Here is a 6052-nt window from a genome sequence, read left to right on the forward strand (position 1 = left end):
CCTCCCTCCCTCCCTCCCTTCCTTGCCACAGATGAACCTTACTTGGGTCCTAGATCCATGGGTGAAACTCGGGTTCCTGCTACAGGTGGGCAAGGAATCGGTGAGAAGGGGGGGGGGTGACAAAAAGACACGACACAAGAGAGTGTGGATCTGAATGTAATTTTTGTCTCAAAATGAGCATCAGTTTTATAATACAGAAAACAAAGGAGTCAGATATTATAGCAGGCAAGGAGCATTGAAGTATCTGACACAAAACAGAGGAATGCCTACAAAGGACTGGCAGGAACCAACTGGGATAAAATTCAATGTTAACAACTGGGATCAAAAACAGCCCCACCTAAGGTCCGCTTAATCTTAGAAGTAAGGGGCAAGGGCTTCATGCCCTTGCTATAGTTCCTATTCTAGTCTATTGTATAGTCTCCCCCCATGCCCAGGCCATTGTAAATTCCTGTGTATGGGTGTAATGCAGCTATCTATAGTTCTAAGTATCCACTCTGGTTCCTCCTTAGACCACAACCTTCCTTCTTCCTAGATAATGGTAAATTACTGCATATGGGAGTAGCTTGCCCTGAGATTTCTAACTCTGTGTAGTAGATAGTAATGCCTGATTTCTTTCACTATCTCTCTTACAATACTAGAGGCAAATCTGAATGTCACTGAATAGGCAGCATTCTTACTGAATTTAAAGCCCATGGTTGGCTTAAGGACTGCCTAGGACTGGTGAGGAATCTAACTTAGCTATATGTCAAAAATCAATCCTTAGAGGCACTTATAATAAAGCAATATTAAGAGAAAGCACACAGATCCGTTTACTGACTAAAGCAAGGACAGATTTGGAGCATTCATTATTACAGGATGCCACGGCTCCAGGAGATTACGTTTTCGCCTCGGGATAGCATCCAGGCTTTTCGACCTGCCACACAGGTCACTACTGGAGTGGATTTAGCCCTCCCTCACTCCCTCCCTCCTTTTCTTCCTCCCCTTCTCTTTCTTTCTTTTTCTTTTTTTAAAAGATGTTGTTGTGTGTAGCTTTTGTCACCCCACCTAAACTCTGGGTGCTACCATTTCCTGCCCAGGTTCCCTCTGGTCCACAGATAAAAACACAGACACACCCAGTTGTTTAATTTCAACCTCCCTTTTTGGCACAATTGCTGGGTGCTACTTATCTTCTGCCTAGAAAATCATGTCCTTATCAATACTCTTAGCTCTTCACCTCTCCACCTACCTTCAACTTTAGTTGCTCAATTACGTCTAGTCCCAGCTAAATACCTCCATCCACCCACTTGTACAAGTGGCCTGTGGCCATTCTGTCCGAGATCTCACATGGCTGGTCACCTTTTCTCCTTCAGAAGCATGGCAAACTGTCTCTCTTCCCTCCTTGCATCTGTCTTTCTACCTGTGGGGACTTGGAAGTTCTGCCTATTCTTTCTGCCCAGCAATTGACCCTTGACTTCTTTATCGATAGATCAAGAACCAGTTGGACAACAGGACCTTAACATCAGAACCACACCTACAGGTGTTTATTGTCCCTATTAGCACAGATGAACTTATAGTTACAACACAAAGGAAAGGTACTTTGAAAGAAGTGAGACTTAGATTATCAAGGATAACTTGGAAGAGAAAAGGAAACTACAAGCAGCTCCATCTTTAGAACGAGGAAAGATGAGCTGGAGGTGGGGCAGGGTGGAAGGCAGAACAGAGACTGGTGGCCAGAGGGGCTGGGCATGTACCAATCCATGCATTTCCCTTACAGGGTTGTCCACTCTTCTCTAGCATGGTGTACAGTATAGTTTTCTTATTTTCCTTCCAGCTATCTGGTCCTGTGGATCTACAGGATCAAATCTGCACATGGACATTTGATTAATTCTGAGGTTAGATGCCAGTGCAGAAAGGCTTGCTAGTTGGCCTGTTTTCTACCTGTACTCATATCTGTTCACTTATTTTCTGGCAACAACAACTGACCCTATTTGGAGACTCTCTCTTTGGCATGGTTGATGCAGTTTAGTGTATGACCAAACTCTCACCTCCTAGGTGACATGTGTTCTAGATAACTCAACCCTTTTAATCATGACAATGAAGTTCAACTCTAAGTTTTTTTCTTCAACTTCAGGGGAGATAGTCTCTTCCCATTTTCTTTGAAAATGGATGTGGAACTACTGGCAACATTTCTGCTACACAGTAGTAAGATGGGATTAACATGAGGCCAATTTTCTTTCTTTCTTTCTTTCTTTCTTTCTTTCTTTCTTTCTTTCTTTCTTTCTTTCTTTCTTTCTTTCTTTCTTTCTTTCTAAGATTTATTTATTTGTTATATGTAAGTACACTGTAGCTATCTTCAGACACATCAGAAGAGGGCATCCCATCTCATTACAGATGTGTAAGGAGCCGTCCTCACATTCGCCATTATAAGATGGCACTGACACCTGTGTTCTAAGTAGTAAACAAACCATCTGCACATGCGCTGGGGTAGTTTCCCACCCCATGTGCTCTGCCTTTCCCGTGATGACAACTCTGGCTGATGGGCTGCAGCCAATCAGGGAGTGACACGTCCGAGGCGGAGGACAGTCCTCCATAAAAGGGAGGGGGCTCCGCCATCTCTCTCTCTCTCTCTGGCTCTCTTCTCCACTGGCTCCTGATGGGGTAAGCAATAAAGCTTGTGCCGCAGAAGATTCCGGTTGCCCTGAGTGTGTTCTTACCAGGGGGAACAAAAGCGGCGGGCAACACAGATGGTTGTGAGCAATCCATGTAGTTGCTGGGATTTGGACTCAGGACCTCCAGAAGAGCAGTCAATGCTCTTAACCACTGAACCATATCTCCACCCCATGAGGCCAATTTCTATTGACATCGTTGGAGCACCCAAATCCATCCTTGCCAGTCTAGAACTACCTCATGGTTTTCACTGTCATGAACAATGCATTTCCTTAAGTAGAACCTCCTGCCCCAGGACAGGGTTTTTCTGTGTATCCCTGGAACTAGTTGTGTACACTAGGTTGGCCTCAAGCTCAGACATTTGCATGCCTCTGCCTCCAGAGTGCTAGATTAAAGGCATGTCCACCATGTTTGGCTAGTAGTTTCCTTTTTTTTTTTTTTTTTTTTTTGGTTTTCGAGACAGCGTTTCTCTGTATAGCCCTGCTGTCCTGGAACTCACTTTGTAGACTAGGCTGGCCTCGAACTCAGAAATCTGCCTGCCTCTGCCTCCCGAGTGCTGGGATCAAAGGCGTGCGCCACCACGCCCGGCTGTTTCCTTCTTTTTTTTTTTTTTTTTTTTTTCCAATTTATTTTTTTTAATTAGGTATTTTCTTCATTTACATTTCAAATGCTATCCCCAAAGTCCCCCAGACCCCCCTCCCACTCCCCTACCCACCCACTCCCACTTCTTGGTCCTGGCATTCCCCTGGTTCTTTTTTTTTTTTTTTTTAATATTTTTATTGCATATTTTCCTCAATTACGTTTCCAATGCTATCCCAAAAGTCCCCCATAGCGCCCCCCCACTTCCCTATCCACCCATTCCCATTCTTTTGGCCCTGGCATTCCCCTATATTGGGGCATATAAAGTTTGCAAGTCCAATGGGCCTCTCTTTCCATTGATGGCTGACTAGGCCATCTTTCGATACATATGCAGCTAGAGACAAGAGCTCCGGGGTTCTAGTTAGTACATCATGTTGTTCCAACAATAGGGTTGCAGATCCCTTTAGCTCCTTGGGTACTTACTCTAGCTTCTCCATTGGGAGCCCTGTGATACATCCAATAGCTGACTGTGAACATCCACTCCTGTGTTTGCTAGGCCCCAGCATCGTCTCACAAGAGACAGCTATATTTGGGTCCTTTCAGCAAAATCTTGCTAGTGTATGCAATGGTGTCAGCGTTTAGAAGTTGATTATGGGATGGATCCCTGGATACGGCAGTCTCTAAATGGTCCATCCTTTCATCACCGCTACGAACTTTGTCTCTGTAACTCCTTCCCTGGGTGTTTTGTTCCCAATTCTGAGAAGGTGCACAGTGTCCACACTTTGGTCTTCATTCTTCTTGAGTTTCATGTGTTTAGCAAATTGTATCTTAAATCTTGGGTATCCTAAGTTTTGGGCTAATATCCACTTATCAGTGAATACATATTGTGTGAGTTCTTTTGTGATTGTGTTACTTCACTCAAGATGATGCCCTCCAGGTCCATCCATTTGGCTAGGAATTTCATAAATTCATTCTTTTTAATAGCTGAGTAGTACTCCATTGTGTAAATGTACCATAATTTCTGTATCCATTCCTCTGTTGAGGGACATCTGGGTTCTTTCCAGCTTCTGGCTATTATAAATAGGGCTGCTATGAACATAGTGGAACATGTGTCCTTTTTACCGGTTGGGACATCTTCTGGATATATGCCCAGGAGAGGTATTGCTGGATCCTCCGGTAGTACTATGTCCAATTTTCTGAGGAACCGCCAGACTGATTTCCAGAGTGGTTGTACAAGCTTGCAATCCCACCAACAATGGAGGAGTGTTCCTCTTTCTCCACATCCTCGCCAGCAACTGCTGTCACCTGAATTTTTGATCTTAGCCATTCTGACTGGTGTGAGGTGGAATCTCAGGGTTGTTTTGATTTGCATTTCCCTGATGATTAAGGATGTTGAACATTTTTTAAGGTGTTTCTCTGCCATTCGGTATTCCTCAGGCGAGAATTCTTTGTTCAGTTCTGAGCCCCATTTTTTAATGGGGTTATTTGACTTTCTGGAGTCCACCTTCTTGAGTTCTTTATATATATTGGATATTAGTCCCTTATCTGATTTAGGATAGGTGAAGATCCTTTCCCAATCTGTTGGTGGTTTTTTTGTCTTATTGATGGTGTCTTTAGCCTTGCAGAAGCTTTGTAGTTTCATGAGGTCCCACTTGTCAATTCTCGATCTTACAGCACAAGCCATTACTGTTCTATTCAGGAATTTTTCCCCTGTGCCCATATCTTCAAGGCTTTTCCCCACTTTCTCCTCTATAAGTTTCAGTGTCTCTGGTTTTATGTGAAGTTCCTTGATCCACTTAGACTTGACCTTAGTACAAGGAGATAGGAATGGATCGATTTGCATTCTTCTACATGTTAACAACCAGTTGTGCCAGCACCATTTGTTGAAAATGCTGTCTTTCTTCCACTGGATGTTTTTAGCTCCCTTGTCGAAGATCAAGTGACCGTAGGTGTGTGGGTTCATTTCTGGGTCTTCAATTCTATTCCATTGGTCTATTTGTCTGTCACTATACCAGTACCATGCAGTTTTTATCACAATTGCTCTGTAGTAGAGCTTTAGGTCCGGCATGGTGATTCCACCAGAGGTTCTTTTATCCTTGAGAAGAGTTTTTGCTATCCTAGGTTTTTTGTTATTCCAGATGAATTTGCAGATTGCACTTTCTAATTCGTTGAAGAATTGATTTGGAATTTTGATGGGGATTGCATTGAATCTGTAGATTGCTTTTGGCAAGATAGCCATTTTTACAATGTTGATCCTGCCAATCCATGAGCATGGGAGATCTTTCCATCTTCTGAGATCTTCTATAATTTCTTTCTTCAGAGACTTGAAGTTTTTATTATACAGATTTTTCACTTCCTTAGTTAGAGTCACGCCAAGATATTTTATATTATTTGTGACTATTGAGAAGGGTGTTGTTTCCCTAATTTCTTTCTCAGCCTGTTTATTCTTTGTGTAGAGAAAGGCCATTGATTTGTTTGAGTTAATTTTATATCCAGCTACTTCACCGAAGCTGTTTATCAGGCTTAGGAGTTCTCTGGTGGAATTTTTAGGGTCACTTATATATACTATCATATCATCTGCAAAAAGTGATATTTTGACTTCATCTTTTCCAATTTGTATCCCTTTGATCTCCTTTTGTTGTCGAATTGCTCTGGCTAGGACTTCAAGTACAATGTTGAATAGGTATGGAGAAAGTGGACAGCCTTGTCTAGTCCCTGATTTTAGAGGGATTGCTTCAAGCTTCTCACCATTTACTTTGATGTTGGCTACTGGTTTGCTGTAGATTGCTTTTATCATGTTTAGGTATGGGCCTTGAATTCCTGATCT

This window comes from Mus caroli, unplaced genomic scaffold (assembly GCF_978045245.1).
Source record: "Mus caroli unplaced genomic scaffold, Mus_caroli_1 scaffold_3, whole genome shotgun sequence".
NCBI classification, from domain to species: Eukaryota; Metazoa; Chordata; class Mammalia; order Rodentia; family Muridae; genus Mus; species Mus caroli.